Raw genomic sequence first — 17,390 nt, 5'->3', positions numbered from 1 at the left:
ACGACTCACGCCCGGTACTCACAGCTTTACTTCTGCCAGTACCTCGTCTCCTACAGGGCACACAGTTTTAATCTGCCAGGAAGTTTCATATCAGCGCACACTCCGCTGCAGAGTGAAAATCTCATTCTGGAAACACCCCCCAGGCTGTGGCTAAGCCATGTCTCCGCAATATCCTTCCTTTCAGGAGTGCTAGTTCCAGGTTCGCAGGAGAGCTTCTGTAAAGTTTGGAAGGTAGGAGACGAGGTACTGGCAGAAGTAAAGCTGTGAGTACCGGGCGTGAGTCGTGCTAAGGTAGCTCAGTTGGTAGAGCACTTGCCCGCGAAAGGCAAAGGTCCCGAGTTCGAGTCTCGGTCGGGCACACAGTTTTAATCTGCCAGGAAGTTTCACTACCCCTTTTGATAGGTGCCCTGATGTCATCCTTGGCGTTTCCCGAAAGGCCGCGTTCCGTGCAGACCATGACCGTACGGACATCAGTTTACAGTGTGTGTGATTATATCGTGAATGAGACACAGGTCGGGGTAGTAACAGTTTGTTTCTTTAATTTTGGACACCAGTGTACGTTACTAGGATGTCGTAGGAACGTTTCATTGAATCCGAGGAACTAACATAAGAAATATAGAAGAGAAAAAGTCGATATACTGAGATTTAAGAACTTTTAGCGCTGTTCTAAAAAAATAAAAATAAAAAAATAAAAAAAATTGGTTCATCTAAGCTGTTTTGTAACCAATACCTCGACTAATTCGTAATGACTATAGATCTCAAAGTAGTGCCATGTCTGGCCAAGAATGGCAAGTAATATGCAAGCGTTTCTCGTGGTCGTGCGGTAGCGTTCTCGCTTCCCACGCCCGGGTTCCCGGGTTCGATTCCCGGCGGGATCAGGGATTTTCTCTGCCTCGTGATGGCTGGGTGTTGTGTGCTGTCCTTAGGTTAGTTAGGTTTAAGTAGTTCTAAGTTCTAGGGGACTGATGACCATAGATGTTAAGTCCCATAGTGCTCAGAGCCATTTGAACCATTTTTTATGCAAGCGTTCTCCAGAGAATGGCGTTCATGATCGCCTCCCTAGCTGGTAAGACCGCCTGAGACGTAAGCTCTGGGACACACCTGGGAAACAGTTAATCAGCGACTTCTTTCTGACGGTTCCCCAGTGACCAGTGTTTATGCTTTGTGAAGCTGTAAACAGAGATTCTTCAAGAAATGATCCGCGCCATCTCTCAGGCCACAATATACGGAGGCACTCATGTATCGCGTGCCGACTACGTATCATACTTCAATCCCGAAGTCAGAATTCATACACAGGTGTGAAACATTGTTTGTTGCTGTTTTGGTGTTCAGTTGTGTGGGCGCTGTCGACCTCCCAGTTATCTGCAAGAATGTTTGACACTGTGTGGTTGTCGTTAGCATCTACCGTGGTAACGTGGAAGGGGCAACTGTGTCCTGCAGTAGTCTCCATTCTCCTGCTAAATCAGCAAGTTAACAGACATGCAAACAATACACATACATCAAAAAAACTTTTGCACCACCTCGGTTCCGAGAGTTCCGGAACCTGTACAGAAAATTGGAACAGAGATCAACATAAACATCATTTCCGCCCTTTTTATTGATCATGAAAACCACACATTGAATGTTGTACCACCATACAGTGAGGCCTTCAGAGGTGGTGGTCCAGACTGCTGCACACACTGGTATGTCTAATACCCAGTAGTACGTCCATGCATTGAAGCATGCCTGTATCATCAAGGCACTGTTGGTCCAGATTGTCCCACTCCTCAACGGTGATTCTTCATAGATCCTAAAGATTGGTTGGTGAGTCACGTCGTCCATAAACACCCCTTTTCAGTCCATCCCAGGCATGTTCTACAGGATTCATATCTGGAGAATATGCTGGCCAGTCTAGTCGAGCGATGTCGTTATCCTGAAGGAAGTCATTCAGAAGATGTGCACGATGGGGGCGCGAATTGTCGTCTATGAAGACGAATGCCTCATCAATATGCTGCCGATATGGTTGTACTATAGGTCGGAGGATGGCATTCACGTATAGTACAGCCGTTACGGCGCCTTCCATGACCGCCAGCGGCGTACTTCGGCCCCACATAATGCCACCCCAAAACAGGAGGAAACCTCTACCTTGCTGCACATTCTGGACAGTGCGTCTAAGGCGTTCAGCCTGACCGGGTTGCCTCCAAACACGTCTCCGACAAATGTGTGGTTGAAGGCATATGCGATACTCATCGGTGAAGAGAACGTGATGCCAATCCTGAGCGGTCCATTCGACATGTTGTTGGGCCCACCTGTATCGCGCTGCATGGTGTCGTGGTTGCAAAGATGAACCTCGCCATGGACGTCGGGAGTGAAGTTGCGCATCATGCAGCCTATTGCGCACAGTTTGATTCGTAACACGACGTCCTGTGGCTGCACGAAAGGCATTCTTCAATGTGGTGGCGTTGCTGTCAGGGTTCGTCTGAGCCATAGTCCGTAGGTAGCGGTCATAAGTTGCAGTAGTAGCCCTTGGGCAGACTGAGAGAGGCATATCATCGACAGTTGCTGTCTCTCTGTATCTCCTCCATATCCGAACAACATCGCTTTGGTTCACTCCGAGACGCCTGGACACTTACCTTGTTGAGAGCCCTTCCTGGCAGAAAATAACAACGCGGACGCGATTGAACCTCGGTATTGACCGTCTAGGCATGGTTGAGCCGTATACCTCGTTCCTGGTTGAATGACTAGAACTGATCGGCTGTCGGACCTCCTCCGTCTAATAGGTGCTGCTCTTGCATGGTTGTTTACATCTATGGGCTGGTTTAGTGACATCTCTGAACAGTCAAAGGGACTGTGTCTGTGATACAATATCCATAGTCATCGTCTATCTTCAGGAGTTCTGGGCACCGGGGTGATGCAAAACTTTTTTGATGTGTGCAGTACCTCAGCGCCGATACACACTCAAAGTCCAGCTGCACATACTCGACCAGTTAACCTTACCTGATCGTACCTCTTATTTCGTTGTCAATACACTGCACTCTCATTTGTGAAAACTGATCACCTTTGCATTAAAACAACAACACTCTGGGAGAGGTCATTCGCAAGACACTTAGACCTTTACCGAAAGAGCTATCACCATATAAAATTACTGTAACGCTGCTAATCTGAAAGTGTCTGCCATTCTCTGTCTCTGTCAAGCGGGACTTGGAAACGAAACGCCAGTGTAGTTGTGGATCTGCTGGCATACAATATTCTCCGAGACACAAAACAATCTACCCCAGTCGCACAGTTGTGACCAGGAGGTTATCAGCGGCGATCTGTCAACAACACAGAGGCAGTATACAACTGGATAACCAACATAGTCCAACTTTACCGCAGTAGGTTGAGAGGCGGCGTATGAACCTACCTTCACGATCAAGACGGGAAACACTGTTACCATCAAAATATTCTGTCACAGCACCAATTGAAAGCGCATAAATTGAACAAAAACAAAACTTATTATGCAGCTGAGTTTGGACTTCCATTTGACGCAAGTCCTGCCTCAGTCAACACCCAATGCGTTCTCCTCCACGAAACGGTCTGTCAGCCGTATTTGTCACTTTTTGGTTTACTTTGACGTCAGGCAAGCCTCTTAACGAATATTTTTCCTCACTATAATATAAAGTCCTTCACTGAATCCTCCACTGGAGATTCTTTCCGAAAACTGCGTGAAATAATTTACCCTTCATGCTAACTCTCAAAAAACCTAAATTTTAGATGGCCTATTTTTCCTGTCTCGAGCCTCAGAGCCGGGATTGGTCCACCTCCTAGTTGCCAAGGGTTATCTGCTCCCACAAATTGCATCTATCTCTTAGTTCTACCCGTCGTCTTCCTATGCCAGCCCTCCAGAAAACTTTCCAACACGGCGCCATGATGACTTGCCAATCTTGGGCAATCAGCCGCGCCACCATACGATGATGGATGCCTTTGGTCACCGCTTGCTACTGCGAATTCTGACTCTAGTGCTTAATCAAAACTGAAACATCTCATGATCCATAGCTCGGATCACGGTGCAGTTTTGCACCGATAGATCTAAATAAAACACCGCACACATACATGTTCTCTTCCAAACTTCTCTCTTATCATAGTAGACTACCGTGGTTCCAGCCTTTAGGGACTCAAGAACGAGCAAGGTCAGTGAGATTAAATATCACTGCCGCATCTCAATATGACTAAGAATTTCGCACGGAAGGCGTTCACCACCCAGCATACTGTGACGTTAGTGTTGCATATCGCTATGCGATGTGAATTCATTTTCTACCACTACTTCACTGTTATTTTATTAGGGATATGGGAACTGTATGTTTAAAAAGACAGCCTTTTGCTCCTTGCTGGGATTGTGTGACCCCAGAATCGTCTCAATGGCCCTTTTCGTCGGGAGAAGGCAGTCCATGTATGTCACTATGTCAAGGACCTCTCTGGGAATAGGGGGAATTTTGAGGAAGTCAGGAAGCGACCTCCGCGACATCGAACGACCAGTGTGGGAGAGAAAATCGCGTTCGCTCCTAAAATTTGGTTCCTTCCCAAGTTTTGGTTGCTCCCAAATGTATTAAAGTAATTTTGTAATTTGATTTACGATGTATGGAACATTGCTCTGTTAATTTCATTGTGATGTACTTCAATCACAAGAGAAAATTAATAACCCTTTTGCCGGCCGTTGTGGCCGAGCGCTTCTAGGCGCTTCAGTCTGGAACCGCGCGACCGCTACGTTCGAAGGTTCGAATCCTGCCTCGGGCATGGATGAGTGTGATGTCCTTAGGTTAGTTAGGTTTAAGTAGTTCTAAGTTGTAGGTGACTGGTGATCTCAGATGTTAAGTCCCATAGTGCTCAGAGCCATTTGAATAACCTATTTTTTCTCATTTTTGACTCAGATTTCAGTATCCTTAAACTTGTCTTACAACTTATCCTGTTTAGTGAACCAGTAAGAAAGCAATATAGCCTGTTGTATGCCCTGTAGGTTCACTTCATTATGTTGACGTCCTTATGAGCAGTGGCCAACTATAAGTCAGTTATTGTTTTATGAAAACAAAGACCATTGCACTCACTCGTCTTGTGTAAGTACCATCTGGTTTTACATATTACCTTGTGACGGCAACGATCATTTCTCATGCTCGTCTTTTGCTGCTAAATTTTGCTTCTTTAACGAAGGCCCAGAACTTTAAATACAATGTGGCGTTGTTCATCTGACACTTCCAAACACTAAATACTATCTAATTCTTATTCAAAAACATACAAGAAGATTTCGTAACATCTGCGGTTGTATGGGCGGTTCCATATCGAATTTAAAGTCTTGTCTTGTTTGCTCTTAGACCAGCATTTGGCACGAACATCATCTCATATTCCGCATACAACAAATTGTCCTTTTCTAGCTGTGTTCTCCAGTTTTAAGCTTCGTCATATTTCTGAATTACGATGTAATCGAGTTTGGTCGTGTTGTTCCACAGTTCTAGCAGTAGACATCGGAAACTGCATACGAAAGCAACCGGGTGTAGTTTTCCACTCGGACTGAGTTATTGAATTTACAGCTGTTTACAAGTTCCACTTGAGGGATTCCTTTCGCCATGATTTCAGTGTAACTTACATCGTTCTTTAGTTTCTCGTTAATCGTTTGCTCAACACAGTTGTCAATATTATGTTGTACCTGCCTTACTGCTGTGTTCCGTGTAGAGGAATATATACTTCTTCTCAAGTCTTCTACCTGTGAACTAGTTCTTCTTGTTTTTATTATATACTTCCCTCTCAAAGAGTTTTTCTGGCGTGCTCTCCCATGTCTTGCCCCACCTTACTTAAACGCATCGACCTTAGTGACTTTTCCCATATGACTGCGTGTTTCATTTCCTACTTCTATTTGACCTCCACAGTTACCGTTTGTCGCCTTTTGTGAAGGTTTGTGATTAATCTCTCAACTCACTTTAACAGCTCAAAATCCAAAGCAGTTTTTCCCGACTCTCCTTAAGTTCCTTCTTAAACTCCCTCACAGTCTTCTCTTGAAATTCCTTCAATTCTTTCACGGTTTTCTCTTGACTTGCTGAAAATTCTGATTTCAATTCCTTCAGGATTTTCTGTTGACCTTCTTCAAATTGTTTCGCGGTTTTCTCTTGACCTTTACTTTCCACGATCAGTAGCGTCTGCATATTCAACTGACTGACGTTTGACGAAGGCTTATTTTCGGCATTAGTACTAATTGTAAACAAGAACTGCTGTAATCCAAGATGTAAACTGATGCTGTAAATTGCTGTATCACACACGATTTGAGACTTCAAAGAGTTTGGAATATTCCGGAAATGATGCTATTGTATCGTCTCAACGGAGAGATATGCTTTCGAATGCCAACATAGTACCAATATTTTCAACATATCAGATTCAAATAAAATACCTGATAAGTGTCCTACGACCTTACATAATGGTTGGTTCACTAAATAAAATAAAATTTATGGTGTATAAAGTTTTAATGGTGATGGTTTGTACTTGCCAAGAATTCTGCCTCTGTCATGGCCCAACCTTAATCAGTTCTCACAATCAAAATGTTTAACGTGGATTGGCAACCACGAAACAATCCTCTGATCTTCATTTGGCGTTATAAAAGGTGAAGAGTGTCTGTTCATGTCTCTTGAAATGGTTTCTGAAGTATAAAACGAGCACAGAACTTGTCATGAATGGGCAACGTTGAAAGATTCTATAGTTCACACAGGAAATGTTGACCTCGATTTGAGCTATTCTGATGTATTTGTTCGTGGTCCCATGGTAACACATCACACATTGTAAATAAAAATCCACAATACTGAGCCCATTCCTTCTTTCATTTTTTAAACCGAATTTTGTCTCTCTGTTAAAAGCGTCAGTCTGATAGAAGCTCAGAGATAATTTACCTTTTTTCTAGTCTGCCAGTAATAGTATTTTCATTATGCGCGCTGGAATAGCATGGTTCTGATGTTGCCTACCATTTACCTCCTTCTTGAAAATACTGAAGAAGATTTGTATGCAAGACAGTCTGAAATAAACAGTAACTTTTACAAATATAACATTAGAACCAAGAGAGACTTATAGTAAAGGGAATGACTTATTCAGAACACCTGCCCAGCGATATCAAGAATTTAATAGATAATAGAACTAATATGAACACAAACAAAACACATATCAGCTCGATAACTCTTTCTACTCCAGAGAAGAAATTATGAATTGTAGTAATATGGTGTGTGTGTGTGTGTGTATGTGTGTGTGTGTGTGTGTGTGTGTGTGTGATTGTGATAGATAGAGAGAGGGAGATAGAGAGAGAGGGAGAGAGAGAGAGAGAAGAGAGAGAGAGGCAGAGAGTCTGAACATTGCGAGAGGTCGTAATTACGACCATTGAACTTGCAAATAACCTCGCTAAACCGAACGAATCGAAACTTAACTGTTTGTCGGCGATCAAGGCCTGTGACGACTACTTCGCACAGGTTTATGATTAAGATTTAAAAAAATTACTGAAATAAACGACGTCTTTTATTATTCCTCGTAATACTAATCTAAGCTACAAATTAAAATATTTCACTGGATCCCATATTACTGCCTGTAGGGGCTGTTCGTATTCCATCAAGAATGTTGAGGTCATCATGGCATGTTCTGCTCTCTTGTTTGCAGTATTTCGTAACTACTTCTGCATGAAGCTCGCCATATGTTTCACCAGGTTTAAAACATACGGATTGGACATTGATTTTATGTGTTCAAAATACATCTATGTCTAGGTCTTCCGCCTTCTTTTCTTATTTTCCGCGACTCCATTCTTCTTTTTCGTTTCTGCTCATCCTCCTCTTCATTTCTTTCTTGTAGATCTTGCTTCTCGTTTATTTTACCTTTCTTTCCTTTTATTGTATCCACATACACCTTCTTCTCTACCTCAGTTTACATTCTTCCATTTCCTTCTCCTTCTTTCCTGTATCTTCTTTTCTCTCTTTCGTACAGCTCGAAGACCACCACGATGAGTTTACCGTACTTTGCTGGCTACCAAACTCCTTGGATTTAAATCCAGTCGCGTATCTATGGGACCTCGTCAGTCGAGCTTTTCACGCAATGGTTCCCTAACCGAGAAACATAGTGTAGCGGGCGACGGCACTGGAGTCAGCGTTGCTTCACACCCTAGTCGGTACCCTCCAGAACTTCACTGAATCTCTTCTTGTACGTCAGCGCTGCAAGAGGTGATTTTTCAGACTTTTGACATGCGACTGGACGATGTATAATCGGAGCAGAGAGGAATGAGGAATCATTCTAGCAGCCATGCAGGCAGCAAATGGCGTAAACCACGAGAAACATAGTGTAGCGGGCGACGGCACTGGAGTCAGCGTTGCTTCACACCCTAGTCGGTACCCTGGAGTGGCTTTGACATAGGGCTACTACGGTCCATCGCCTAGGAAAGAAGATTTCGGCATAGGGCAAGCTGGCCGGCTGTTCGCGTACTGCTGTCGTCAGCTTCTAAGGAAAGTGGTTGAGGGACAGACGATAAGTTGTGGACCGGGGACGTCTCAGTACAAAACCTGGAGTTTGGAGTCTTGACCACTCTGGGAAGCAGGTTAGACAGTGATGTACGGCAGATCTGACGGAGAGTGCAATCCTTCTGCAAGCATAAGTGCTTCGGAGCACAACATTCGGTATACATTGTTGTACCTGGGGCTTCGCAGCAGACGAAACCTAGGCTTCGCAGCAGGCGAACCCTACGTGTTACGTTATTGACCAAACGATGACGTCAATTTCTGTTACAGTGGGCTCGGGATAACGGAGGCTGCAGCGCATGTGGATGTAAATATCTCGCCTCATGCGTGAACCACGTTTTTTGTAACACCACATCGATGGCCGTGGCCGTATGCGCCGTTCCAGGCGAACGACTCGCCGCAGCAAGTACTGTTCCATATTACTAGGGCTATTCGGAAAGTAAGTTCCTATTGATCGCGAAATGGAAACTACTTTGAAAATCAGAAATATTTTATCTTAAACAGTTAGCTACAGGTTCCAGCCACTGCTCTACATAGTCATCCCTTCGACTTAGACATTTGTTGTAGTTTTGTTCCAACTTTCCAATACCCTCGTCGTAGAAGGCAGCCGCCTACGCCTCGCGCCAATTCTCTACGCTCATCTATAGCCCGTTGTCTGTGCGAAAATGTAGTATTCATAGCCAGTAGTTAATGTGAGCAGAGATGAAACACAGAGTGAGCCAATTACGGGCTGTAGTGCGCGTGATCAAACATGAAAACGCTGCAGGAGCATTTTCATTGCCCCTGCAGATTGCGACCGAGAATTGTCACAAAGTAGCAGCCGTATGACATTTCTGTAGTGTGGGCTGCATAACATCAGATGAAATTTCTCACCAGGACCTCATACTTCGAGGGAGTCAATATTTTCTACGCATATTTATGTGCTCACCGTGCGCTCAGAACCGAAAAGAACGAAGTGATGTAACCGACAGGCATACTAGAGACACTGTCGAAAACATATGTGCGAAGCTTTATTAGATTTTCACAGTGGTTTCCATTTCTTGACTGATCGGAACTTACTTTCCGGATATCGCTCGTATAAACCAAATCTGCCGTTCATCACTTCCCTGGCTCGTTAATGCCAAAGGCCAATAAATTAAAAGCCGGTCGTGGTAGTATTACTCTAAAAGTGGCATGTACCTCAACTTTCGTGGGTCCTGTGATAGTAATGAAGGTACCATGGAAACTATGGTCTAAGTGAATATTATTGCTCGGGGTCTTTACTCGACAAACATGGAACGTTCCACCATTATAACTGTTCATGTCACAATGGCAAAATCGTGCTAAATTGGTCTTTAGGACTACTATAATGAACTGACGGTGATACCTCGGCCACCAACTTCGTCTCATGTGAACATGGTGGAGCACATCAGGAACACTATACGACGTCAGCTCCGCGACCCGGCTCGGAGATCTGGTGCCACAAATCTGCTGCAACGTACCAAGGACTTGTCGTGTTCATGTCACACCAACTGGTGCGTTACTCCATTCCAAAGGTTGACCAGCGCTTTAATAAGCAGGTAATCGTAATGTTCTTAATCACCAATTTTCAAAAGAAGAGTGGTAAACTGCTTGGAAATTGCTAAGGAGCAGAGCCACTCTCGGATAGGAATAATCACAGGCTGTGGTAGATGACATGAATCACAGCGCATTCGTTATAAAATGGAATGGTGGATTTATGAAGAAATGGTACAGATTCAGCCACATGGGAAAGCAGGATAAAAGACATAAAATACGTTCAAGTTTGAGATAGATTATATCCCAAGATGAGATGGATGTCGGACTCTCAGTAAGGAATATGCACTCGTCAAGCACTAAGAACTACTTGAACCTAGTTACCCTAAGGGCATCACACACATCCATACCCGAGGCAGGATTCGAAACTGCGACCGGCTCTGGTTATACATGTTCTTCATGTTGGCTACCAAACTATTGATGAAGCGTTGGGGGATATTCTACCACTCTTCTGTCAAGGCAGTTTTCAGTTCCTGCGCTGTCCGGGGAGTGGACGTTCGTTTAGAAGCACGTCTGCCACGAGTATCCAGTATCCGAGGCTTGCTCTACAGCGTTTAGGCCGATGGGATATGCAGAATTCAGTGTGTGGGACACATCAGCGGTCTTTTGTGGACGGGCGTTGTCGTCTATAACAAGAATGTCGTGACCTACCGCACCACTAAGTAGACGGAACTAATCCAGAATAGCCTTCCTGGAATACCGCCGTGCTGTAACGGTAGGTCGTGCAAAGGTATTGTGGATAACGCCTGCCCACACCGTAACGCCTAGGCCATACCGATGACGTTCATGAACCTTATATGTTGCATAAAGTGTTCTCCTCTCTCTCCACATTAACGGATGGCCAGAATCACACAGCACAGTGAAGCGGTATTCGTCGGAAAACTTCGCTTTGAACCACTGTTGCTGACACCAACGAACGTGCTCACTCCACCAGCGAACTCTGTCTCGGCTACGGTGTGTTTGAATTGGGGTACATTCAGCAGGTTCCCGCGCTTTCAGACCAGGCTGATTTTATCGCCGGTAAGTGGTTCTGGCAGAGACCATTGTACGAGTAGCTGTTGCAAGATCTGCAGCGATCTGCATAGGAGTGAGATGTCTGTTCCCTTTCGCCACAAGTCGGCCGCTGTGGCCAAGTGGTTCTAGGCGCTTCAGTCCGGAACCGCGGTGCTGCTGCGGTCGCAGGTTCGAATCCTGCCTCGGGCATGGATGTGTGTAATGTCCTTAGGTTATTTAGGTTTAAGTAGTTCTAAATCTAGGGGACTGATGACCTTAGATGTTAAATCCCATAGTGCTTAGAGCCATCCATCCTCTTCCGGTGTTACGGTCCATCTGTGACCACCAGAATGCTTCCGCATGGCATTTCCATATTCAGCAGCCTCTTTTAGTTGTGAAATGACACTTCTGGACGCATCCATTTGTGAGGCCTTACTAGTGACGCGCTGACTGGCTTCGATCCGTCCAACTATTGGTCCGCTATCGTAAGCACGCAAATGATGTCTTGCAGACATGTGGGTACAGCACAAGGAATGTCACACTAATCGGTTGCACAATGGTCTTCGTCAAACACCGTACTGCACCAACTGGCGAATGCAGACAGAGCGTTCGCGCACAGGCTTCGATGCTGTTAACACATCCCGCCCTCTACGTTTCCTTTTACTATCATTGGTCGGGTGTTCCGTGGCAGTTAGCATTTGTTGCTTACCAAGTGTCCGTTGTCTACATAGAACTGAATCTGATGACCGGAGGGGGAGGGGTGGAGCTAGAACGTCGGAGAAACTATTGGATACTTTAGAATATGGATCCAATTGAGCGTTCTAAGGTACGGTTTTTATAATGACTCGGACTTCATCATCTGAGGAACATAAGTTGATTGACCATCCGGTGGGAGAGAATGTACAAGGCATAAAGGTTAATGGAAGGTGGAATGTGAGTGTGGTGGTGCAGCATGGTATCTGGCTTGGTGATAAGAGTGTAGAATATGGGATGGGGGGATTGGGTTTTCCAGTATTAACACTACATGCGTAGGTACTCTACAAAGGCAAAAAATAGTGGGAACTGAGTGAGTCGGTGTATAAGGCGGGGAGACGAGCTCCTAACGTCGCTCTAGGATTCCTGGGGGATCGAGGCAACACTTGTATAGACCAAGATAGGTCGAACGTGAGTTTTCTTCAGTTTGGGAATGACCTTCAACGATGAAGAGATGTGCACTTCAGGTCAGTTTTCTACAGTATTACCAAGATGTCAGGCTGCTTTCCTTAGTTATCATTTTCTTGAAGCAACAGTTTATAGCTTCCAATTACTTGAAATAGTGCATTGTAAACCATCAGCTGTACCAACTCAACTTGATTCCCCTATGGGTTTCGTCTCACAAAAACATCATCATTGGAGGCCTATAACAACGTAACAAAACAATGTACGGGTAGGATACACAGAAACACAGAAAAATGTCAAGCAGACTTGTAAGATTACTCAAAAAGATGGACATTTGTGGTTTACGATCACAAACTTGAAATATGGCAATCATCATCTTATATCTGGGCAAGTGCCAAAGGTAGTATAAACAGAACTCAGAAAAACATGTGACTATCAAGGATCAAAGAGAGTGGTGAGGAACGACCATCGACCGTGTAGCCTGCTACCCGCTATTAACGAATATGTTACTAACGAGTATATACTCACACAGTTTGAGAAGACAGTAGCAGAAAGTGAATACTGCGCGTTATGTTTATATAAAATTTAATGTATTACTGTGTCCCTTTGTGCTTCTAAAGGAAGTGAATAACCACTCCGTCTACAGGCCACAAGTGGCCCATCGGGACCATCCGACTGCCGCGTCATCCGCAGTGGAGGACGCGAATGGGAGGGGCGTGGTGTCAGCACACCGCACTCCCGGCCGTTATGGTGGTATTCTTGACTGAAGCCGCTATTATTCGGTCGATAAGCTCCTCAATTGGCATCACGAGGCTGAGTGCACACCGAAAAATGGCAACAGCACATGGCAGCCTGGATGGTGACCCATCCAAGTGCCGGCCACGCCCGACAGCGCTTAACTTCGGTGATCTCACGGGAACCCGTGTATCCACTGCGGCAAGGCCGTTGCCAAAGGAAGTGAATAGAGTGACAAAATATTGTCTACGTACACTCATCTTAACCCTCGGGCTTGCTTCCTTCCATTAATAAGCTAACAGTATCTGCTCCGCATCATGTCTGGAGATACGTGGAACACATGATGCTCGTCACTATATTTGACTCTTATTATCGAACTGGATTCTGAGTATTGTATCTGATAAAATTGTAGAGGTTGTCTGTCTGAACTTAACGTCGCTTTTGAAGGGAATGCGTGGAAAACTTGCAGCTCGTTTGCCCAGGAGTTGGGAAACGACCGAGGCACACGCCACTGGAAGTAACGGGGCAGTCTGCTCACCACTCAGTGCATTAAATACGTAGCTTACGAGGGTGGTAGAGCCAGCTGAGTGAATCTTGCAGGGCTGTCATGTCCCTCTAAGAAGGACGGGATTTTCGGTCTTGTGTGTCGCGTCCCTTCACAGCCTCACTATACCAGAATGAAGTAAGTGCGAACTGCGTAGCGCAATCGGGACGTTAACGACAATGGTTTAGTTATAAACTGTTGTCAACCTTTATATCGGAGATGAGAGGGAGAGAATCTCCTTGGTTTGAAGCAAATAAGTTTCCTGAAAATTGGTTACAGAATTGCAATAGGCAGAAAAGATTGGTTAGTTTCTATCAAGTTTATTCTCACATATACTTATGTGAAGTGTTGGACCATAAACCCCTTAGTAAGATTCAGTCTATTTATTCGGACTTGCTACTTCAAAGCTCATTGCTGGTACATATAAGAAACAAGTACAAAGCAATCACTTGTTCTTGGTTAGCACTGAAATCTCTCTAAGTAATTGAGACAAAGACTGACAGCCTCTGTACAACACTATTACAATGAAACTCTAAAAATCCTACTTGACCTGCAGTTCCTGAGTGTCCACCAGAGTCTACTACCGTCTTCTCGTAGTTGAAGTCTTTATCAGCTGTATTAGCTGCTATCGGCCTACTCGGCCCCGCTGGCGTCTCGCTGCGGTATCTACAAACTGCCGGCACTGGCGCTGAATCTGCATCTGAATCTCTGCCTCTAGCTATTCCGCTGCCTGGCCTTTTTATTTCGTTTCTCATGTACTTGGGTGCACACGAGTTAATTTGTTTCACACGACCCTTTCATTTCTAAGTGATCGGACTGCACAAGAATGCCTATGGTTCCACACGGCACTCTCGTTTCTAATTGGTCGGCTTGTGCAAGAATGCCTTCAGTTCCACATGACACTTTCGTTTCTAGCTGCACACAACTTAATTTGGTTCCACCCGAGTCTTTTCCGCACGTGACTGACACTCTCTCTTGCTGTATTATCACCCTGGTGTTTGTGTCTTCCATTGCGCAAGTTTGAGTCATGCTGCTTCCTCTGGCAGGAAGTCAAAGTTATTTGATCAACGTCCGCCCCCGGTAGCTGAGTGGCCAGTCTGGGACAGATATCGCTTTGCTACAAGAAGTTGCGATAACGGAATTTCGGATCCGAGGCTTTTTTGAAATTGTTAATGTTTCTACGGAAGCCAATATCGGTACAGCCATTCTTATAAGGGATGGCATTTCGGTGACTGAAATCGAACGACTAGAATCAGGAAGAGCCGTAGGCATAAAAAGTTTCGATGTGACCGTGCTTAACCTTTACGCCCCATCAGGAAATTCCCATAAATTGGATTGTGCGAAGTTTTTTTAAGTTGCACTAATTTACTAATTTATTTATTGAGGAAAAATCCGTGTTCTCTTATACTAGATGGAGACTTTAACTGTGTTTTAAACCAGAAAGATCAACAACCCAATTTCAACTACTCGCCACAGTTAAAAAAGTTAGTAAGTGATCTACTTCTTAAGGATGTGTGGGAACTTCAGCACCCGACGTCAGTCGAGTTCACGTATATAACCAGTCACTCCCGCAGCAGAGTAGATAGGATTTATGTGTCACCAAATTTGCAAAATTTTTTATTAAAGGTTGAAACAGTTCCGGTGTATTTTAGTGATCACAGTACACTTTTAACTGGCTTTAATTTAAGCGTACAGCCAACCCGTCGATTCAGAGGCCAATGGAATTTGAATATATCTGTTTTAACTGACAAAGAACTGGAACAGGAAATAAGAGTAGCGTGGACTATGTGCCTCCGCACAGCAGACAAGCACCCAACGGTCACTGACTGGTGGACTAGGAAGGCTAAACCAAGGCTGCGGAAAGTTGTCATGCAGTATAGTGCAACGAGGCACAGGGAGTTGAGGAATACAATGGAGTTTTATTATAAAGTTTTAAGAGACTTATATCAACAGGCACATGATGACGTAATTCGTCTGAATGATATCAAAAAAATAAAAGCCAAATTATTAAGCATTAAACGGCAACAGATGGAGCGACTAAAAATTAAATCGAAAGCCACATCAGTAGTAGCAGATGAAACAGCTTCTCTGTATCACTTGGTGCTGCATGCTAAAAACAGAAGTCAAACTTTTATTGCTGAAGTCCAGACGCATACTGGTACAAGGCTCACATGCCAGAAAGAAATACTGGATGAAGTCCACAGGTACTATGACAACTTATATGCCCCTACCACAGTGGACGATGCAGCTCTCGAGGACTTTCTCATTATTTTAGGTCCACAATTGTCGGGAACAGAAAACGCTGACTTCCTGTCACCTATTACTAAAGATGAAGTGCATGAGGCAGTGCGTAACTCACCTCTCAAAAAATCTACGGGACTTGATGGCCTCCCTGTGGAGTTTTATGCCTGCTATTGGTCTATAATTGGGGACAAGATCACTTCCATGGCGAATGAGGTCCTGAACGGAAAAGCGGTCCCTGCAGAGTTTAAGGAAAGTAAAATAGTACTGATTCCTAAGAGTAAAGGCAAAACCAACTTAAACAATTTTCGGCCTCTTTCGCTACTAAATTCTGATTACAAAATAATTTCGCGTATTATCAACAAAAGACTCTCTGCCTTTTCCAACAAAATATTGAGTCATCATCAATCTTGTTCTCCAACCATAACGATATTTGAAAGTCTATGTGCATGCAGAGACGTCATTGCAATTACCTCAGTGACAAGTATAAAATGTGCTTTAATCTTTGTAGATTTCAACAAAGCTTTTGACCGCGTTAGTCATAGATACCTCTTTGCCACGCTGTCAAGAATGGATTTCCACCCTCAGATTATCAACATGCTAAGAAATATTGCAACAGGTATAAGTGCGACAATAGTAATCAATGGCTAAACATCTAAACCCATACAGATAAGGCGAGGGTTTCCACAGGGCAGTCCCTTATCTATGTTTTTATTTTCCGTATCTTTAGAGCCCTTTCTCCGCACTGTCCACGCAAGATTAACAGGAATAACATTGAGTGGTGAGAAAACTGTCATACGAGCTTATGGTAATGACGTGGGTGTTGTAATAAGGAATAAAGAGGAGACAATTACACTGGATAGAGAAATCCAAAAGTAATGTCTAGCGTCGGGAGCGACAACAAATGAAAGCAAAAGTACAATATTGAATCTGCGGGGCCTGGATCACCTCCGACTGGCATGGTCAAAACAAGACAACAAACATAAAACTTTGGGAATAACCTTAATGGCATGTCCGATGAGGATGGCTGCTTTTAACTGGACGGAAACTAGGAGGAAAGTTCATGGTGCTGTAATGGAGAACATCCATCGAACTATGGACCAGGTGCAAAAAGTCAGATTCATCAAGTCCTGCATTTTGTCTAAAGCGTATTTCACTGCGCAGGTATTTCCAATCCCCAAACTAGTAGCGACAGGGATCATGTCCACAGTTACCAATTATTTATGGCGAGGAGACGTATTCAGTGTTGGTGCGACTACCGTTATACTGGATGTCAGAAACGGGGGCCTCGGTTTGGTGGATATTCGAAATATAGCGTCTGCTCTGTTCCTCAAACGGACTTTCCATATACTCAGAGAACTTACACAATGTATAACCGCAAAGCTCTTTGAAGCTGTCACACCCCATAGCCTGCAAGCACCGATTGATGTAAGGATTAATGCCCGTCTGCAGTATGTGAGGAACTTTTTCCTCGAAACAAGTTATCTTAGTGACGAAATCAGAAGCAACACATGTATCACAGCGCGCGACATCATACTTGAAAGGAAGTTAAATGAGGGCAGAAACAAAATTGAAAAGAAATTCCCTAATTGTTACTGGAAAGCTGTATGGCGGAACATCAACTATGCCGGGCTATCTACAGACGCTATTTCCGTATGGTACAAAACAGTTAACAATGTCATCAG

The 17,390-nt window shown here is 44.3% G+C and overlaps 1 pseudogene; it reads right to left on the bottom strand.

The window, feature by feature from the left end:
* Positions 1 to 13,017: 13,017 nt before the first annotated feature.
* On the bottom strand, positions 13,018 to 13,135 carry LOC126204624 (5S ribosomal RNA; annotated as a pseudogene).
* Positions 13,136 to 17,390: the final 4,255 nt, after the last annotated feature.

This window comes from Schistocerca nitens, chromosome 9 (genome assembly GCF_023898315.1).
Source record: "Schistocerca nitens isolate TAMUIC-IGC-003100 chromosome 9, iqSchNite1.1, whole genome shotgun sequence".
Classification (NCBI taxonomy): domain Eukaryota; kingdom Metazoa; phylum Arthropoda; class Insecta; order Orthoptera; family Acrididae; genus Schistocerca; species Schistocerca nitens.
The sequence above is the reverse complement of the archived record's forward strand: the minus strand, read 5'-3'. Positions and strand labels throughout refer to the sequence as shown.